This window comes from Penaeus japonicus, unplaced genomic scaffold (genome assembly GCF_977035675.1).
Source record: "Penaeus japonicus unplaced genomic scaffold, GWHDUDI00000001_assembly GWHDUDI00000009, whole genome shotgun sequence".
NCBI lineage: Eukaryota > Metazoa > Arthropoda > Malacostraca > Decapoda > Penaeidae > Penaeus > Penaeus japonicus.
In genome coordinates, this window is record NW_028234411.1 from 36,960,368 (window position 1) to 36,982,867 (window position 22,500).

Sequence of the window (22,500 nt, forward strand, 5' to 3'; positions counted from 1 at the left end):
TAACTGATACATTAATGACGACATTCTCATGCATGAAATCTACATCTTATTAAAGTGAACTTGATTGTTGCCCTCCCAGTCTGGGCGCCGGGGAGGGGCGGGGGAGGGAGGGGCAGGAGGGGCTGGGGCGGTGGGAGCCAAGTCAGGCGCTAATGACCTGCCTGGACGACAATCCTCAGGTGCAAATAAACGTCCCGCGCTGGCCACCTGATCAGCCATCAACCTGTCTAATCAATTTGATTGGCAACCTGGTCTCAAATTGATTAACGACTTCAACAAATCATTAATTCATCAACTGGAATCAGCGTGTGCATCTTGATTGGTATGGGCTCGCCAGACTCTTCATGAGAGGCGGTGCATGATTGTTTATTCCTGACGGTTCGCGCATTTGCCCCGGTACTCTGACGCCAGAGCCCCATTTGCTTTCCTATTCGGGCGGTTTCCACCTCGGTAGTTGGAGAAATTGTGTGGCGTATGGTAGGAAAATATGATATTGCGGCTACATGTGTGGGCATATTAGAAAGATGCTGTTTCATCGCCGTTTTGGAGGCATTTATGTCGGCATGCGTTCATTTTCTTCTTTAGATACATTATATATATATATATATATATATATATATATATATATATATATATATATATATATATATATATATATATGTATATGTATATGTATATATATACATATACATACATATACATATATATACATATATACATATATATACATATATACATATATATACATATATATATACATATATATATACATATATATATATAAATGTGTGTGTGTGTGTTTGGGGATATGGCCCATATGATACTGCCATAATTCTGTCCCGATGTACCCGTGAAAGGTGACTGTTTTATTCGTTCCGTCTTGCATCACTTTTTCCACTGCCGCGCCTTCACTTTTCCCCAAAGACTGAATGCGTGTCTTTATCATATCCTTTTTACTCACTGGTCCTCCTTATCAGATTCCCTCCACAGGTCTGTCAAATGCTTCACCCTCAGACGTTGCAACTTTCCTTCTTTTATTCTTTCATCTCCCAGGTCTTCGTCACTCCCAGTAGTTGGTTCTGAACCTCCATGCGTCTGGCTAGCCTCAACCTCCCTCCCTTCTTCCCCGACAATGTCCCTAACCGCTCGTTTCCCTGTAAGCACATCTCTTATCGTCTAGTTACGTTCCCTTTGGTTTCGTATCATTTCAGCATTGTGGTTTATCCTCTCCTCCTACGTTCGCCAAACCACTTATCTCTCCGCCCAAATTACCCCTCACAAATCAGTCGCAAGGGGCCAGCCGCCGTTAATCGCAAAGCAAATGAGTGCAAAGAAAACGGATGGCGAGTTTGATCATCATTTGCCGCCCGTCCGGATTCCGCGCGCGTCGGGCCGGCCTGTCGTGGTTGGCCCGGTTCTTGGCTTAATGACTTCATACGGCATTGGGAACTGCGGAGCTGATAACGAGGATGGCAAAGCTGGTGTGGTGGAAGATATGCGGTCGTGACGCTGGCTGTAGGGACAGTTTTCACAGTTGCGGGTGTGTGGGAGTTGTGTGATGATGCATGCTGGTCGAGGTACGAGAGTTGACAGTGTGCAGGAAGAATGTAGCAACGCGAATTTGGATTTTCGTAACGCAGTATACATTTTCATATAATGTAGAAAATACATTTATGCTCTGTAAACGAATGGCGACCCGGGAGATTATATCATCTGACGTGTGGTGTAAGTTCATGAATAGTGTGTCAGTTGTTAGAAATGTGCATGTGCACCTTGTGCTCTGACAATTGTGTGATACACGGGATCTTCTGGAATACAACGCATATGTTTGAGGAAAGGCAGTGAATGGGTAGTTGCTGCAATATGTAACTTCATGGATTATGAGGGAGTGTCATAGGGTAAAGGCAGAGTATATAATGGAGTGCGGAAAGTGCTTATGCAATATAACACTTTTCGTGGACATGTTAGGTAAATCATCATTTTGAATGCCATGTGGCGACGTTAGCTGAGACATTGAGTGACATTATATTTTATATACTTGTAAGCAGTGACACACTGGGTGGTGAATAAAAGGGAAACAATTTGCTTCGATGTGACGTCTTATGGAGTGTGCTAGTGACAGTATGTGCAGTCGTTATAAATCTGAACCTTTGAGTGTGTGGCGAAGCATTGGCTGTTGCATCGTAAGAAAATCATTGAAACTGATTGTTAAATTGTTGTGCTACGGGACTCCTAAGGGTTGTATTTCAGGTTGGAACGTGTTGTTTGAGTGTGTACAAGTGCATTGTCGTATGTTAACGTGGCTGTGTTGTCGTGTGCAGTTGGAGAGGGCGGTGTTTATAAGAGATTGGACGGATGATTACTGCGTGCGTGAGAGGTAGCGCGTGTGTTGTGATGAAGAGTTAGCTGTCGTCGGGGAGGGGGGTAGGGACAGGATGGAGGTGGGGGTAGGGGAAGAAACTGGGGGGGGGGGAGGAATGGAACGGGAGGGAAACGTAGTAGAGAGAGGGAAGTGGGGAGGGAAGGTGTGGAACAAGTCTGAAAAGAGAAAGACCAAAATAGAAAAAAAGAAAAAAAAAGAGAAATAGAAGAGAACTGAGAATCGCTAGAATCGCAGATTATAAAGATAACTTACGGGGATTGAGGGAGAGAGAAGTGAAGAAAAGCAGAGAAGAAACTGGGAGGAAAAACAGATGTTAGGGGAGGGTGCCTGAAGGAGGAGAGAGAAAGAGAGAGAGCGAGCGAGAGAGAGAGAGAGAGAGAGAGAGAGAGAGAGAGAGAGAGAGAGAGAGAGAGAGAGAGAGAGAGAGAGAGAGAGAGAGAGGGGGGTTGGGGGGTGCAGTGGGAGTGAAGTGGGATTTGGGAGAGGTGGTGGGCGATGGAGGGAAGGAAGAAGGGTAGAGCAGACCCAGGGGAGTGAAGTGGGTGACGGCGTTGAGAGACATGTGTATATTATGGTTGACAGTGCTAATGTACGTTATAGTCAACAATATTTGAATGTGTCTCTGCACTAAGGCAAGTTCCAAGCGTCAAACAACAGTTTTTTTTTCCTCTTTTTATATACATGGCAGATTTTTATTTGATCAGAACATAATTTGGTGGCAGCATTTGGGTACGGATATTTCAACAGCACATGACATCACGAGGATTAAAGGTCGCCAAGTGGCCGATGTATTCTCAGAACACGACAGTTCAACGATTATGAATGGTTTTAAGTGGATGCGCTTCACAGGATATCGCATGCCCTTACAGCATACACGAGGCTTTACACTGTTCGTACGATAGCCTGTGCTGCTGTAGAGGTGTTGTGCTCTCTTCGTGACTAGGTCTTTTTTTCTGTCTATTATTATTTTTCGTCTTTTTGTGCTGTTTGTTCCGTCGTGGAGAATGTCTTGCGTATCTCACCCACCCATCTTTTATATTTTCCTATGAACCCTTTTACGCCACAAGAATGTCGTTGTATTATTATGCACCGTTATCTGTCAACTATACATTCTTCGCCGTGCAGTCATTCAAAGTACGTCTGCATGTCGTAAATTTGTAGAAATGTCAAATGAGGGAAATGCATGCTTAGATAATGCAGGCCAACCGTTGCATTGCGGAAGCCAAAGGAACTAACAAGCAAACACGAAAGTTAATTTGAATGTGAAAGATTAGACACATGTCAAGGCAAAATCTTGCGCAGAATGATCAGGTTTTCGTACACCAAGATGGTGTGCAGCAAAAATTGCAAAAAATCAACCGGATGTCAAACTTCGGAACGTGGATGTTGCAAAGGGCTTTGGTATCCCCAGAAACCTAAGAACAGCCTGCTCCTCCTACCAGACAGAGAAACAAACTTCAGAAAGGTCAGGTCCTCGGAATTACAGGTCACACGGGAAGAACGTGTAAACCGCCGCCTAGACTTGACACTTGAGTAAACACGAGGCAGTCCAATTGCCAAGTTCAAGATCAAACATGCGCGGTGACGGACGGAGGCGCATCACTCGGCGCACGTGAACTGGAAGTCAGAATGCGAGCGCCGTCGAGTGTGACTGCCAGTATTTTCGTGATTTTCCTTTTCTCACACTTGGCTTCCTTTCGCTGCTAACTTCGCTGCCCTTGGTCTCGAAACCTTGCAATTGCGAGCGATGCGGTAGTGGAGGTGGAAGAAGACAGTGGCAAGTTCAGTGGGCGGAGTGAAGAGGTCGAAGCGGTGATCCCAGTTGGTGTAATTCTCGCAGCCAGATGATAATTTTATGGTGACAATAATGGCTCTTTTTTTTTACGACACTTCGCATCCTTTTCTCTCGTATAATGTTCTGATCTAAGTCGGTATGACATTTAAATCTAACTAGATGCACGAGCATATCACATTTCTGAAAATTAAGGAATATTATTAAGAAAAAAAAACTAGGCGGAAATGACGTCTCCTTGTTCCTCGCATGCTACGACATACAAAAAAGGATGCATCCCTCCCGGCCCGTGACTCGTCATAATGGATCATACTTCCCCACACAATAAGGGTGATAATGCACCAGTCATGTGTACCAAGCGCGTGTCTGCTCTGACCACTGACGCACACATAGGGGCGACGTACGAACGCGGTTAATACAAAAATTTTAACAATTGATGGAGATTGAACCTAATTCATTCGGGACCCTGTCGAGCTTGCGTAAGGAATTTAAATGATATGCCTTTCATATCTCTTAACATACGCCACGTGTTTATTTTCTCATGCGAGTTATTAAGGGAGTGCATTCCATCGCCTGGGCGAGGAAGTAGAGAAAGATACATAAGAAAGGATGGACGTTAGAATGAATGAAAACTCGTACCTCAATCACAGCCAGCTCGAGGAAGCCTGTGAGCGGACTGGATGTGCCGCGAATCACTTAAACGGGACTGATTGATCCAAATTTGCCGAGATTGATGTGCCAATTGACTCGTAGTTTGGACTAATTTGCTCTCGGTTGTCGGGATTAATTACACGAAGACCCATAATTACAGAAAACAAATGAAAACGAGGAAACGTGTTAGGCGAGATTAATGAGTGTAGCCGTGGCAGGTGTACACACTCGCTAGCAGACGAGAGCGAAGAACACTTGTTTGACGGGATGTGATGAAGACATGCTTAATGAATCAAATTTGCTGCATCACTGAATCAGCAGGTAAAGGTATTTATGCGCCAAGGTGTTGATCGTGTGTAGGATTGCAATATGCGGAGAAATGCGTAGATGGCGTACTTAGCGTGGTTCTGACATTATGGATGTGGGTAAAGGTGAGGTTATCGTAGCTGCAAGAGGTGAATGAAAGATGAAATGACAGACAGGTAATGATAGTGGAAGAGCCTTCTTTCTTGAGCACTCGCGCGCTGGAATCTTGCAACGTCACGGCATGTAAACGGTATTAGGACAAATTACCGAAACTGTGACGACACAGCTGGTCGTTTTGTGTTTTCGCAAGGGTCGGCGTACTATCACAAGGGAATAGGGAGAAGGATTGGGAAGACTAGAAAAAAGGGAATAACTAGGTGGAATATACTAAGAAAGCACTTAAAGAGAGGAATTTCGGCCATCTGGGAGGAAAATGTATGGAACACAATTGTGCAAGACGTTGCGAAGCCAAAGCAATGGTGCAGGTTGAGGTTGAGGCTAGAAGTCAGATGAAGCCAAAATGGAGCCAAACGTGACGCGGGAAGTGGCCTGGGGCGATGCTATAGAAAAAGGGAGCCTGAAATAATTATTCATAGTGCTAGTTATCGTGTATGATACGGCGTTTCAAGTAAACTGGAAAAAAAAGTTAATAGTCACTCAAAAAAGAAACGAATTAAAATCATATTCTGGTCTAATGATAGCGTGAACATGAAATCGAATGAGACGAGCGCTACTTTAGGAAAGATTAAAAAAAACTAGATGAAGAAAAGGGCAAGGGAAAAAGAAGAGTCTGGAACTCGAACAAGAAAGGGGGGAGCGGCGTGAGTATGACTCAGACAGGAAGGACTCGACAAACTAGCGGACAAGGGCACCGCTAATTTTTGTACTGGCTGCCTCTCTGCGGACGGGCGGTTCTGGCTTGTTGTGGGAGGATGAATCTCTATTATTGTGGGCAAAATGCCCCGCAGACGCCTTTCCGAGCCTTTGCAACTGCATGGCATCTCTTCCGCTCGCCTCCTTCCCTCTCTGGCTACTGTGAGATTTGACAGCTGTGCCTTGACCGTCTCTTGCCAAGTACCCCAGACCACAGCCTCGACTATTACCGTCTCCCGCGACCGTTCCTGATTCAACAGCTGCGACTACCACACATTTTACCATTCTTTCTTTCCTGCCTGACCCTTCCCCCTCTCTCTTCTCCCCCCCCCCCACCAACCCACCTCACCTATCTGACCTCCTGCGACCACGAACCCCCTCACCATAACCACCTTTCCCCTTAGCTCCTCCTCTCTCTATCTGTGTCTCTCTCCCTCTCCCTCTTTCTCTTTGTCTCCCCCCCTCTCTCTCTCCCCTCACTCCCTCTCCCTTCCCCCTGTCTTTCTCATCTCTCCCTTCCCCATCCTTCTCTCTCTCACCACGACCTCCCTGACCACTGTATGTATTTGGGATTCCCCTCCCCCCTCCCCCGTCCCTTCCCCCTCCCTCCCTGCGTGCCACATCCTTTCCTCACAGGTCAGATAATGGTGCATGTGCCAGGATCTCCCAAGGGCAGGCCGGGTCATGGCTTGCGTAACCCCGCTTTACACAGGGTCTCGGCGAGAGTCTTGTGTGCTATGTGGGGAGCCCATTATGGCGGCGAAGACCATGTTCAGAGCCTGCTACATCGCCGCGTATCCTTATAGTTCGGAAGAGGAATATCCTTTTATCTCTCAATATCTATATCTATCTACTTGTCTACCTCTATATAATGTATGGACGTAGACACAAAAACGCCATTATATATATATATATATATATATATATATATATATGTATATACATATATATATACATAATATATATATATATATATATATGTGTGTGTGTGTGTGTGTGTGTGTGTGTGTGTGTGTGTGTGTGTGTGTGTGTGTTTGTTTGTTTGTGTGTTTATATTTGTGCGCGCGCACGTGTATATATATATATACATATATACATACATATACATATACATATACATATACATACATACATATACATATACATACATAAACCGCCGCCTATATACATATATGTGTATATATATATATACATATACATATACATACATATATAAATATATATATATACATACATTCATACATACATACATACATACATACATATATATATATATATATATATATATATATATATATATATATATATATATACATATACATATACACACATGTACATATACACACTCACACCCATACGATGCAGTACTAGACTAGTGTTTCCCTGTTCCTGGCGATTGCTTCCCTGCAACGGCGCGGGTTGGAGTGGCGGGGACGGAGCGAGGCGTTGGCCGAGGCATTTCATTAAACAGATGGCGAGAGGGCCGTCATTATACCCTTAACTTTCCTTACTAATACAAGTGCCGTGTGCGGGTACAGTGCAGAGATGACGGGTCGGCGCTGCTGGATCACAGTGATGCCACCGGCCTGGACCCGCTCATCACGGTCCTCCAGGCGCGGCCGACGTCGACCCGAACCGAGTGGTTTCGCACGCGTTTCGCGGCTAATCTCTTGCTTGGCAATTTCGGCCGTTTTGCCAGGAGGATTGCAGCTTCCTACATTGTTCGGTCACGGATATCAATTATTTTATTACTTTAAGTAAAGCAGTGGCGGAATGGCGTGTACAATCTAAATGCTGTTTGTGTTAACGGGTGAGGTCCATGTATACCTAAGTTCAGTTGTATATTCTCTTACACATGACACCCCACATGTGGGCGTGAGGACACTTGCACACGTTCATAGACACATGTGTGTACATGTATACAGGGCCCAACACCCCGAACCCACACACGCACACGTGCGCGCGTACGCATTTCCACGCTCAACTTTTCAGATAAATAAACGCATCTGTTTACCCTAATCACGCGATCACGCAGACCCAGACGTCGCAATACCTTTCATTTTGAAGATGTTAAGCGAATGAGACGTCTCCTCTTCCTTTCAGTTCCGAAAAAGGTCTTTCTGTGAAGGCAACTGAAGGTCATCCCATTCTGTGCGCTTTCCTAAGGAGAAACAGCTGGCTTCTTGTCTCGTGCGGCTGATTCTGGCCTTTGTTATTACCGTTCCTGCGGTGGGGCTCTTCGGATAAATGGGGTGTCGGGCCCACGAGCTCATGATTAATTTGTCTGTAAGGGTTAGAACTGCGAGATAATGACGGTGATAATAGGGAATGATACAGGCGCTATGTGTGTTTCATTTCGCTTGAAGTATTGCTAATAGTTTTGCTGATGTTTTGAATAGAGTACCTGGAATTTGCTGATGTGTTTTCCATTCCCGTTATCATTATATTTTGTTCAGTATGATTAGCATTAGAGTTGGTAATAAGTTTTATTTTCGTTACTGATACCGATTTCAATTTATTGTTAGCGTTCCTCGTCAATGCACATGATGTAACTGTTAATATTACTTGATCTTTCACTTAGGGTTATTTTCGTCATCATAGGCATACCAGCTGTTTTCTTTTTCACCAATGTGTCGGTCTCTTCGCCGAAATCATTTTATACTAATGTCTAATTTCTCCCTTTCAGGTAAGTGTACGAAAGCTGCAGCATAAGTCGACACATGGGATATCAGGAGACACCGTGTCATGTAATGTAGAATTTTGTTTTTGTTTTATATGTTTTAACTTTTTTTTTTTTACATATTTTCATGTCAAGAAAAAATGATCGATGAAAATGGGGAGCGATTTTAGAAAGGGTATTAACAGTGATAGTAAAATATAGTAGTGAAAGTGAAAAACAAAACAAAACAAAACAACTAAGAGACAATCAGACCCAATAAAAGGAAATCGAAATCAGAATCTCACAGACCTCGAGGATAGGAACGAGCACAGGAACTCACTATAAACTGATGGTCCAAAAACGAAGTGGAGTCCTTATACGGGACATGGTCAATCCGATGCCCTCTGCTGCCGAATGCCAACGTGGGAACATTTGCCTATTTTTCTCTTCATTATTTCTTTCCCTCGAGTAATATACGGCGAAAGGGTCAATATGTAATGTGTATTTTCGTTTGTATGATCGATTATTAATTAGTTTGTTCATGAACGGTCTTGAGTACTGTGTCTTTTCCCTTTCTTTTTTTTTTTTGCGTAATGTAGCTCCTCCATATGTGGTTACCTCCAAATATTGTACCTCGCAGCCTTCTTTGGAACGTGGCATCGTATAGCATTTCCAGAGGAGATATTCACACTTGCTTAATTCAAAATAATTTAACAGCGGAGATTTTGTTGTCGTTGTCCATATTTGCCGCTTAGATGTTTTCCTTTAATGATGTTTAAAGGGAAGGGCTTAAGATTGCCTTGTGAGCCGCCTCTAAAATTGGTTATCGTGTTGGGCCTTGTAGAATGAACATTATAAACGACCCACGCTTGACTTGGAGTGCAATAAACGTGGATTTTTCACTGTTTCATTTGTGCTCTTGCCTTCAGTGTTTTTCCACCATCTTTGCATTCGTTTGTCTCTTAATGTGAATATATGTTTTTTGAATTGAAAAAGAGAGGCGATGGAAAAAGGGGATGATTTGCTGATGATTATTAGATATTAAGAATGTAAACAATATATATTGATTTCAAAGCTTCGGCGAAATTGAAGTCAATGAAAATACAAAAGGAAATGTCCATGGATGTCACAAGGACGTCGGTAAGAGAGTGACAACTTCTATTATTTCGCGTCGCCGCTGAAAACTACGAATATGATTTGATGACCCGTGTCGAGCACAACATAAATCTGGCAAGTGTTCCTGGAGCCGTACACACATTCGGGGATGGCAGATATAGTCGCTCTTGCAGCACCAAAACACCAGCCCACGTTCTGCCCGCTAACTCGCTGCAAATGAGTTTGAACCATTTCTCCTCATGCTTTAGGGATCAATATTGTTCTCTGGATGTAAATTACTCTTGTTATTCTGCCACCTACGCAGATTCGATAAACATGCAAGAAGGTGGACGACTTTGATCCTTAAAACCTAATGGGATACGTGTCAGTCCCCGCGGAGCCAAAGCATCGGTGTAGCCTTGTTATAACCCTATTTAGGGACACCTGTCGACTATCATGCCATCACATATTAGTGAGTTTTGAAAGTTATAAAGTTGGTTCTGTTGTAATCTGTCAGGAACGACCTTGTTAATTAATTTAGAGGGTACGACCAGATGCCTTAATGAAGCCGAACGACCGTTTCTCCGGATAAGTAATTGCGCGTCTGTATTTCGATGGCTGACTTACAGAGCCCGAAAATCACAGCCTGTTTTTAGCTCCGCCAGGCTCCTAGCTCATAAATAGTTAATAGTAGCAATAGTAAAGTCGTGTTATTTTTGGACGAAGGCCTCTTGACGGGGAGGCTGTGCGGCAGGGTCGGATTATTGGCCGGAGGCGCAGCTCAGTCAAGAGACTATATTAATCACAAGCTCGTTGCGTATCCTTCATCAGGTAGAGGCCTGGTGATTGATCTCCGGCCGTAATTGATAACAGTCATAGCTGGTGTGGATGAGGTAAATTATAGCTTACTGACTACTATCACTTCCACACGGGCGCCCCTCCCCCTTCCCTTCCCTTCCCCTCCCTTCTCTTTCCTCCTGACCCCTTCTCTTTTCAGCCGTCTTTTCAGAGGCTCCATGTGATCAGCCGGTGCTCACCTCGGAGGCGACCGTCGAGGAGGTACAATATGTGGCTGTTAATTAGCAGATGCGGAAAACATGAACGTTTTTTTAAACATTTATTACTGCGGGAAATGCGGTTTTAACAATTAGTCACGGGTAGGGCCAACTAGTCAGCAGGTCGTAAATTCTGGAAGGCCCACACGCAGCCTCGGCCATCAACCACATGTTACGAAGACAAGAAAAGAAAACACGAGGAAGGGATACCCTCAGCGACTCTATAGTAGCGTCGCAGTTAAGGCTTCTATAGAGAAGGTGCACATGTTGTCTGTAGGCTATGCTAGGACACAACGCTGGTGAGCTATAAGAAACAATCAGCAGGTAGGGGCGGCATGTGAAGTGGACGACCGCCCCGGGCGAGAGCGGCGTGTGTGAGAGTGTGATGGGGAGGGGGAGGGGGGGGAGTGAAGGGGGCAGCTTGTTGGAGGTCCTCACTCTTACGATGGCCAACGCGGCTATGGCTCTTTCCCGAGTCAGGTTTTTGTTTTTTTCTTCCAATTCTGTCAAATGTTACGCTGCGATCGCGATGACTCCCCAAAACACTTGGCGTAGGGGCGATTACAGAGTGAGAAGGCGAGAAGAAAAGGTCAGCTGCCAGATCGCCCCGAGCAACCAATACGTCGAACACAGATTTAAATCAATTCAGAGGGGCGATAATGATCTCTTCTCTCTTTCACAACCACTTGCGCCGGTCATAGGTGGTCTTCCACCCATCTGCAGCCACCTGATGTAGCAGGTGGTGCTGGAAGGTGACTCAGGTAGCCTAAAGTAAGCGTGACCCATATCTGGCAGGGCGGCCATGTCACCTAGCCTATTGTTTACAAACTACTAGGAAAGAGACCCACACGAGACGCCACAACCAGCCTGCCGTCTGCGTTAATTCCCTTCCTCAGTTTCATCCCTGCGTCTCCTACCACTAAGAGCCAATTTCGCGGGCGCCTCGTCTCGACAAAGACTTCGCGAAGGGATGCCCGATAAGCGCAAGTCTCGTCGGAGTGTCATGGAAGGGTTTTTATGTCGCGAATGTACGGCAGCGGCGAGAGAGTCCTGATGTGAGATGATGTGGCGAGTTAGAGAGATATTACAGGCGGCGCTGCCACCGAGTGTGAGACGTCGGGCCGGCCCTGAAGGAGGTCCCGAGGTCATTAATGTCAGGTAACGAGGCGTGACAAATAGATGCGTGTGGTCTTTTGATAGACAGTAAGATGATGCGATCACATGATTGATTAGTTGATAATGGGATCAAAGGACTGCAAGTAGATTGTGGCGTGATTGGCTGGTACCTGAGTGAAGCAACGAAGGTTGTTAACGTATGAGATATTGTGTGACTGGAAGAGGCAGACATCAGTTGGCCGGCGATTAATTGCCAGCTGATTAACTGCCGCTTATGGCTAGGAAGTTAGTCATCACTTTGGACATTCGCTCCACTCCTTTATAGAAGCAGCTGATTGCTGCTTATGTCCAACCAACTGATTGCTACGTTAGGCCAGCCAAATAGGCTTTATATATGGTCAGCTGCAGGTCATAAGAATATGGTGTGGATCCTGGTCAGTTGCGTGATTATCGTTTATGGCCAGTCGGCATGATTGTCCCATGTGGCCAGCCAGTCGATGGCCAAATGTGGCTAACAATCGATTTCCACCTGCGTCCAGGCCACGGACTGCCGCATCAGGCTGGCCAGTTGACTGGTTTATGTGGCCAGCAAATGGCTGTGACATGTGGCCAATACTTCGAGGAATAGTTGATCGACGACCAACCCATTGACTGCTTACCTGACTGCTTCATAAATTCAGTCAACTGCTTGCCTCTTATGGCCAACATATATATGCCTGACGCAATTGACTAGTTGCTCGCCTGTTTGGCCGCTCAGTCGAAGGACTAAAATTTAGAACTGCCCTCCTGTGCTTATCGAGTTATTTTTTTATATATTTATCATCATCATCACAACCATTATTATTATCATTAACATCATGGCCATCCTCCTCTTCCTCTTCCTCTTACTCCTCCTCCTCCTCATCATCATCATCATCATCATTATTATCATTATAATTATCATTATCATCATCATCATCATCATCATCATCATCACCATCATCATTTATCCACACATGGATCGATTTTCCCTTGAAATGAGCTGGTACCTAAGACTTAATCGTCAGGTAGATGAAAGGAGAGACAGGCTCGCAGATAAACAATAAAACGACAAAACCAAATCATTTTTAATGTGTTGATTTGCGGTGATAATGTTATGCACGATGAGTGAGTGTCGTGGCCTTTTTGATCGACGTGAAGATGACGTTGTGAGATGAGATGTAGATGAGGTGAGGTCGCTAACTTTGATCGATAAAAGCCGGACAGCATGTCAGGGAGGTGTCGGGAGGTGTTCACTTCTATCTGAAACATCCAAACCCAAAAGACTCCGACCGGGTTTCTCAACGGGACCTTCGCTCCATTTGGAATATCGGGAATCTCGGAATATATGTTGTCATTAAGATGTTAAAAACTCTCAACAGCTGATTGTTCGTTTGTGTAGGCAGAATTATCCAGTTCCTTGCCGTATTATCAATCCAACCGGATTTAAAATTATGATTAATTGGATTATCATAAATTAGAAACACGTTAGAATCGGCGGCCACCTAAATGACTTGATGATTTTAATCTGAGGTTCTGAATTGATAAACAACTTTTTACCACAGAGGCGCCGGTGTGTGATGATGCCCCGGGAGACTCATCTGTTGTGATCATCGACCAGAATGTCTGATTGATGGATCACTTATAGAGATTATACGACCAGTCTAATTATCTTGGCATTCCCGGGTCGTTAAAGTGACATCGATAATGCCTCTGCCGTCGATAGTTTAAAGGAAGACTTGGGATTCTGTTATTGTATTTTTTTTTTTTTTTTTTTTTTTACCAAAGCAGTGTTCGTGGATTGGCTGAGTTGAGTAAATTATATAGATGTGATATGTCATTTGGAAATGTCTTTACGCCTTCGGGAGGGAGAATATAGGTGCAGAGGTGGTGCGGAAAATTGTTTGTAGGGGGTTTATTGTTGCTAGGGATGGATAGCAGCACATACACGAGGCATTTGATACTTTATTGTTGCCAGAGCAGAGGTCATAAGTAACCCCCACAACGGCCGGTGCGCGGCTACGACAGGAAGGTGATGTAGATGGTGTATGATGTGCCTGCGAGGTAGGGAGAATGGGGAGGCTTACACGTGTGATTCTGCGTGTGATTTCTTAATACTAATAGTTGGGAGCAGTTGGCCCAGTCTGCAGTCGACGTATTCCCGTAGTGTGGAATGTGTGGCGCGGCATAATGCAGGCCCGCCAGCCCCTACTGCTGGCGGCCGCGCTCTCTCGCTGCCCTCCTCCTTCTACTACACCTACTACTGCTCTAGGATACCTAGCGTGTTTTACACCCGCAAGCTCTGTATCTCTGTCATCACACTAATACCAAATCCAGTCCAATTAAAAGTAATTTACATGACAATATGTCTGGACACCGCGCCGGCCGAGGAGGCGCAAAAAATAAGGACTTATAAGGCACACACTGACCAAATCCACGCACGGTCCGCTCGTTGCCGGTCACCGCTATACTACACTCGACGTTACTCTGCCCACTACATTATTAACTGTTGTGGGCCTTTGTGGGCGCTTGACTGCTGTTAACCCCGAGTGTGAGCGGCTGAGGACCCGGCAGGAGCGCCTGGGCCGCCGTGGAGGCGATTACAGGCCCCACACTACCCGGCTGGTGGCCACCGCTGCTCGCCAGATCTGATCGCGCTCCACCGCCCCCCGGCCTCTACAGAAAAGAAGTGGCGTACGACCGCAGCCTAATGTTATACAAATTACTGTACAAATCACCAGTGTTGGGGTGGTATGGCTGCGGAGGTTCGAGCTAGGGTGGAGGTCTTAGGCGGCCGGGTGGCGCAGAGGAAGGTCAGTCAGTCGGCCAGTGTGAGCCTCCCGAGTGCCACTTGGGTCGCCTCCGCCTCCGAGATCTCCGTCGTCGCCTAGTCCGCCCGACCGCCCTCGCCGCTCACTCGTCCTCGCCGCTCACTCGTCCTCGCCTCTCACTCGTCCTCGGCGGGGTGTAAAATCTAGACCTCGTATATGGCGGGTGGGATGGCGAGAGAGGGTGTGTGTGTGTGGTTTACGAGAGTGCCGCGAGGGTGCCGTTAGGGGGGCAGCTGTGGCATGCTGGATGTGAAAGGTGCCAGCATCAGGGCCATGACGCATGCGCACCTTCCTAGCATATGTGTCTCGGCTGCGTTAATACTCTGGCGTCGAGAACGTTTGCATTGTTTTCTCATTCGTCACCATCGCTCCTTTTGTCCTTCTCTCCTGCGCGTCGTGACAATGAGCGACTGCCGCGAGATGCAATCTGGGCGGAGGACTTGTAAATGGAATAAGGTAAAAGGAAGGGATGTGTTATCTCATCTAAAGCAAGGCACGGGGACCCGCTCCTGCCATCCGTAGGTAAATATTATGCATAGACATCAGATCACTTTCTCCTGGCGGGCCATCGTACGCGCCACTCAGATGGTCATGCGCGCGCACCCTGCTGCCCTCACACGCATGACTGTCCATCACACACACACACACACACACACACACACACACACACACACACACACACACACACACGCACACGCACACGCACACGCACACGCACACGCACACGCACACGCACACGCACACGCAAACGCACACGCACACAATGCATTCACTGACGCATGTACGCATGATTAGCGTCCTGGCAAGCAAGCGCATGCTTCCATGCACGCACACGTCCTCCGCCACGCATGACCTTAACACTCGCAGAAACGGAGGTCGCGCCAGTACTTGTGATGCTGAACGCCCTAGCAGGATGATGGGCTGCGTTATTTGCCACTCGAAGGATTATCTGATGACCTCCTTCTCGGCGTAACTCGCCCATATTTTCGGGAGCAAATCGACTTTGCATCTGCGAGGACGCGATGCAACGAACCAACGCGGGAAGCAATGGCAGATATACAAAATTCTAACGTTTCTTTTTTCCCTCTGAATCTTTCCAGTTCGAATTCATTCTAGACCCGAGCAAATGTCGTGGCATGTCGCCGTGTGCGAGAACCTCTGGAAAGTGACCATGACTTAGTAGAAAAGGATTTACGTCTCTTTATATATTCATTGGTTTATAATCGCGCATTTCCCACATGCTGGCCAGCTTGCACTCGTAAGTGGCACACGAGAAAAACAGATGACAGGATGAAAATGCGCTCAGAATAACCGAGATGATGGCGAGAGATAGATTGCGCATGGCCCTCTTCACCGTTACTCTCACTCTGACTCGCGCCTTTATTCTGACTCTGGGTAAAGTCTCGCTGCCCATTGCTATAGATGGCCGGGGATCGCGAATACGCCTTGACTCCATTTCGACATCACATGCCAGTTCACTATCACTCCAGCTCTCAAGAATCACTCGACTATCGATGCTGACCCTTCTTGACCTGCCCCGGTGTGTAGGGGCAGCGGTGCCACCTCTTGCCCCCCGGTCCCCCTCTCTCTCACCCTCCCTCCCGACCCCCTACCCGATCTCCCACCCAGGTGCCCCCGGCTCTACGTCTGTTACCTTAACGAGGCTTTTGGGAAGGCATTTTGCTGAGTTCATTGTTTTACGGCGCCGTATGGTGGAGACGAGGAGAGAAATGGCGGCGTGGCGGGCGCCCTCCGCGAACGGGCGCCGCGAGAGGCTCTGCTAGAACGAGAACTGACTCGTCCTGACGGGTGACCGCGAAGAAACTGTGCTGAAAATCTATTAAAGGTTCATCAGGGGCGTAAGTACGTGGCGCGCGGAGAGTGACGGGGACGCCGGCTAACCACAGGAGAGTCAGCGCATTTTGACAGACTGATTAATCGTTGCGCACTCCATCCCGGGGCCGCACACCGCGGGACCAGAGCTCGCCGCGCGTTTAGTGTCGTCATGAAACTGAAGCGGATCGGTAGAAAGTAGTGAAGGGGAAGGAGGGGGGGGGGGGAGTACTGGGGGCAAAACTGTGCGACCTTTGACCCGTAGTCACCATTGTGAGTCAGCAGAGGTCACGACATATTCCCCTCACACATACACTCACTCTCTTAAACGCATGGCCATAAGCGCAGCCACAGATGTATGGACGCGAAGATTCCAATGCGCTTGGATGTATGTACGATGTATGAACGCACATGCACATACACATGCACATACACATACACATGCGCAAACGCATCACGTCACACCACACCACATCACATCACACCACACCACGCCACACCATACCACACCACACCATACACACACACACACACACACAAATATATATATATATGTATCTATCTATCTATCTGTTTCTCTCTCTCTCTCTCTCTCTCTCTCTCTCTCTCTCTCTCTCTCTCTCTCTCTCTCTCTATCTATCTATCTATATATATATACATATATATATATATATATATATATATAAATATGTATATATAAATATATACATATATATATAAATATAATCTATTTGATTCATTGAATTTTGTCTGTCCCAGTTGTTGCTCATACCACAATTACCAGATTTTAGAACGTTTACATCCTCTTTCGTTGAGTTTCCATGGAGCTTATTCCTGCAGCCGTATCTGTGACGAGTGCATGGCAGCGCAGCCGGGGCATGAGGGCCTCAGTAATGAGATGTGTGGCAAGAACCGAGGGTATTCTCCAGGCATTCTTTGGTGGCGACTCGCGGCCGCCTGGAATTGTTTAGTATTCCTGATGTTTATCTCGTCTGTTTCGTAGTTACCCATTTTCTGAAATTCTTATCTCATTTTATTTATTACGCGTGTTTTAGTCAAGGCCATAGCGAATGGACGACGTTTGTGCTTTGCCTTCCCTTATGTGAAGGCTCGCTCACGTGCGAGGGTCCCGTATGCATCAGGAAGAGTGGATTTCTACAGAATATCTGCGCGCCGGATTTTCATTTTGAATCTCGTTGCGTCGTTCTAGGTTGAATTATCCGGATGGAGTGATAATATACCGCGGTTGTAATATTTTAAAAAGTACTTATGTGTGGATAGAGAGAGTGAGGCGGACAGCGAGTCTCTGTGGAAGCTTTTGACAAAAGTTGGATGGTATGTCAGGCATCTCCACTGTTGCTGTGTGACACATCTCCAACTTGAATACATCTTCTAGTACGATATATCCAGGGATGGATAAACATTATCCAGTGGTAGTGTGCATTTGAGCGTGTTCTTTGCCTGTTAATTGTTATTTTGCGTGCAATACTTATATACAATATTTACTATGCATGCCTTCGTAAGAGATTTAACTTACGGCAACATATTTGAACTTTAAGCACTGCTCTCTGTTTTCCGGAAGAATATAGAGCTGTAGATTGTATGTAGATATTATGCTCTTCTTGATTTGCATTTTATTCGAGGCGTCCTGTATATCAATAACCATTCGCTCGCCGCCTAATAATTTTCTCTATACTTTAGTTTACAAAATACTACTTTTGTTGTTCGCATGTATATAAATATTGTTTCCATCCAGACGAAAATTCTAATAAAGACTTCACGTTGATCATATTCGTGCATAGATCGCCGATAGACGACAGGCCAACAGAAGGCCACAGACTCTACATGCTAGTAACTCCACAGCAATTTTTCCGTAGCTTCATATTTGACGGTCTATATAATAGGTGCGGCGACGTTATTTATTACTAAAGGCATCCCCAGATACTAGTTCTCAGTGGCTGTACATCTTATGAGGAGGTTAGGTGATCCTTTGTCGACATTTAGTACGCGTAACCTCATCCATACGTATTCCGTCTCCCCGTTATCTTCAGAAATTCCTTGCCAAAATATCCTCTGTTCTCTCGCTGAAACTGCCATTTGGGTTGGGGAAGTGCAGGTGTGTGTGTGTGTGTGTATGTATGTGTGTGTGTGAATGTGCGTGTACGTGTGTGTGTGTGTGAGTGTGTGTACGTGTGTGTGTGCTGGACTGGGGAGGTTGTCATACCCTGTAAGGTAAGCTGACCGATCCTGCGGCGTTGGTGGCAGTTCTGGCCAGCTGGAGCCTTCACGCCACCACCTGGCGCGCCCTTGGCCTTCCACCTGTCTAGTTTTAGGACTATAATGACAGGTTCATCAAGTGATATCATGAACAGGAAGAGGATGATCACAGTAAAGGCTGTTAATCCAAACTCGGCCTTTTTCCCTCGCAGGCTTCATTCGGGTGATTTCTTTCATCTTGGGCCTAAACTCCCCCTTGAATATGCAGAAGAGCTGTTGCGACGTATGTCTGGAGTTAGCTCGGTTGCATTTGCTGCCTGTAACTGTTCGTGTGTGGCTTTCTAGTGTTCGTGTGTGGCAGACTGGAATTCGTGTGTGGCTTCCAGTTATTCGTGTGTGGCTTCCAGTTATTCGTGTGTGGCTTCTGAGTGTTTTTTAGCAGCTAACAAACGTCCGTGCGTGGCTTTTAGTTGTGTATGTATGTGTGTGTGTGGCTTCTGGTTCTTCGTGTGTGGCTGCTAGGTGTTCGTGTGTGGTTTCTTGGCGATTTATGTGCCTTAGTGGTGTGGTTTCAAGGTGTTTGATGCGCCTTCAAGGTGTCGATGTGTGGTTCCTAGGCGTTTGTTAGCCAGTGCGAGTGCATTCACGTGGCTTCCTCTCTGTTTTTTTTTTATTTTTTTTATTTGTTATTTGCTCCCAGACGACCACGCGTGGAAGCTAGTTTTTTGCGCATGCTTTCAGATTTTCCTTGTTTGGCATCCAAAGCATACGATGGGTTTGGAATGATCCACCTGATGTTCCCATATGTTCGCATGCCGATTCCAAATCCGCTTCCTTTCTGTTAGGGTCGTTGAGAATGCTTGCGTCTGGCGATGCTGCGCAGGTGTGCGTGGAGTGGGACTTCGCTGCCCCGGCGGAAGAATGTCATTTCGCTCCTAGTTTGTAGTCCGTGCGTAGGATATGCGTTTTTCTCTCGCTCGTTTGCCGTGGATTGTCTGCTTGTGTGAACTTCTCTTGTTCATGCGTCTAGATTTCAAAGTATGAAGATAAAAAGATAATTTATTCATAGTTTTCCATTACTTGCGTTCTTTTTGCTTGTCTGTGAAATGAATACGGAACGTACACGCACCGCTCATACAGGTGCACGTAAACACACACGCGCGCGCACGCGCGTGTATAAACACACTCACGCACTACACACACACACACACACACACACACACACACACACACACACACACACACACACACACACACACACACACACACACACACACACACACACACACACACACACACACACACACACACAAACTCTCTCTCTCTCTCTCTCTCTCTCTCTCTCTCTCTCTCTCTCTCTCTCTCTCTCTCTCTCTCTCTCTCTCTCTCTCTCTCTCTCTCTCTCTCTCTCTCTCTCTCTCTCTCTCTACCTCCCTCTTTCTCTATCTTTCCCTCTCTCATTATCTCACTCGTACACAGAGTTTGAACGAAATAGGTCTATGTTACTAAAACATGTGTGTTTATGTGTGCCTAGCACAATCGTATATGTATGCACAACTCCACGCACTCTATATGTGAGTACGTACGTGTAGTTTCTTCAGGTGTGTGTATGTGTTAAGTATGTGTGGCTCGCCTGGGTGTACCGGGGCCATCAGGCCGAGCTGGAAGGTGTAGTGGTGGTACCTTGTTATCCAGTTCAAATTATAGGTATTTTAAAGCGAGCGGCACGGTAATTTTACGACCTTACCAGCACACACACGCGCGCTAGTAAAGGCCACACGCCGACCACTAAAAAAAAGAACAAAAAACTATAATCCACTGGACTTGTAAACTATAAATGTCTTAGAGTGGGTAAACCTAGCTCCTTTCTGTTAGAGGATTAATGGGGTTTCTTTTGATTGTGGCGGTTTTGTTTGGGACTTTGATATGACGGCAGATAAAGCTTTCCTCGGGACCCTTCTACCTGGCGGCCGGACGGCGAGGCTAGGCGTCCATGTGAAGAGCCGACGACACCGACGATGACAGTCAGACTAACGGGGAGAAAGTAAGATATGTGTAAGAGAGCACAGAACCCAGGGAGTAACAAGGAACAAATAAATACGAGACGCTAACAACACAGACAGGAGAAAAGGAGAAAGTACAACACGCACATCACAAGTAGGAATACGGGGAGACAGTAGGATACAAACGGCACATGCGTAAAAACAGGGGAAAATGAGGGGTATAGGGGCATTGTACAAGGCGGGACCTGCGGTGAAATAAAAGTAATTAGCAAGAAAGCTGGGCACGTGGTAGAAGAAATGGGTTAGATGTAAGGAACAGCGCGAAAGAGAAATGAGAATGGAACGCAGATCAGTCCAAAAGTTTCGTGCACGAAATTGTAATAGAGAGAAACGCTCGGCAGAAGAAGGAAATACAAAAGGGACGAAAAGTTAGAGGAGGGTGTGAAGCGAAGGTCTGTGTAAATAGTCTATAAGTTAAGGTTCTCTGTCTCTGATGTCTGTCTAGACGTTCATATGTACACGAGTGTCGTTTTATGTTCCACTCTCTATGGGCATGTGAAGAAGCAATGGCAAGCACGAGGGAACGGCTGATGGAGTCAAGTAAGTCGTAAAACGTCCAGTAAGCAAATGACGAAACAAATAAAAACGGGAATGACAAAAAGAAAAACAAAAAAGTGAATCACTGCCAGACGTGTCAGACTAATTACAACCTTGGTGATATTACCTCCAGGGTGCCCGTCCCTCCCCGGCCACCTGTCTGCTTCACACTTACATGGCCACCTGTCCACATCGCGGCCACTTGGTCACTTGTCTCGCACATATTCCTGTCTGTCGCACAGATGGGGTCACTTGCATGTCTAGCAGTCACATGGCCGAATGGATCCTTCTCCGGCATTGCTGTTTTGCCACATCTCAGTTTGTTTGCATTGCCTTGCAGATCTGTATCGTAAAATAAACAAATGTATAATTATAGATTTCAAAGTCCGCATAAGGGGCAATAATTATCATGTGTATATTGGAGATGCAATTTACTGAAACGTTATCCGGAATTCATTTTTTTTTTCGAGTGGTTAGATGATATAAACTACCTTGCGAAAAGTCAGGGCATCTCGAGATGGATTTTAGTTTCGACAAAAGTTTTTTGGACGATTTCCCTTCCTGGCGATTAGATAGCTAACACTCTGGGTAACATAAAGACCTGACAGTTTTTTTTTCAGAACTAAATCTCAAATATAGATAGCCAGGGTAGGTCAAAAGATCATCCCAGGTAACATAAATGCAAGACAAAGAGAACGTTTTATGTAGGTGTGCGAAGGCAACTAATTCATTATGGGGAGCGGCAGTTGATTGACAGATGATTACAGATTAACCGGACTAGACCTATTTAACGCTATCCCTTTCAATGTGCCGAATTCCTCTGACCTCCCTCTTCACACATCCAGCAGATGGCACTTGTGCAGGGATCACTGTCCACAAGGTTGAAGATTTTCAAGTGGTTGTCGTGGTGAACTCCCTGGTTATTGCTGTTGATATTAGTATCACGATTTCTAATAATACCCTTACTACGACTACTACCATTACTACTGTTCACCTCTCTCTCTCTCTCTCTCTCTCCCTCTCTCTCTCCCCCCCCCTCTCTCTCTCTCTCTCTCTCTCTCTCTCTCTCTC

The 22,500-nt window shown here is 46.0% G+C and overlaps 1 protein-coding gene across 3 annotated transcripts in view; it reads left to right on the plus strand.

Annotated features, from left to right (window-relative positions):
* LOC122251688 (uncharacterized) overlaps window positions 1–22,500 on the plus strand; it is a 132,184-nt gene that overhangs the window by 58,831 nt on the left and 50,853 nt on the right. The gene's annotated exons all lie outside the window — the stretch shown is intronic.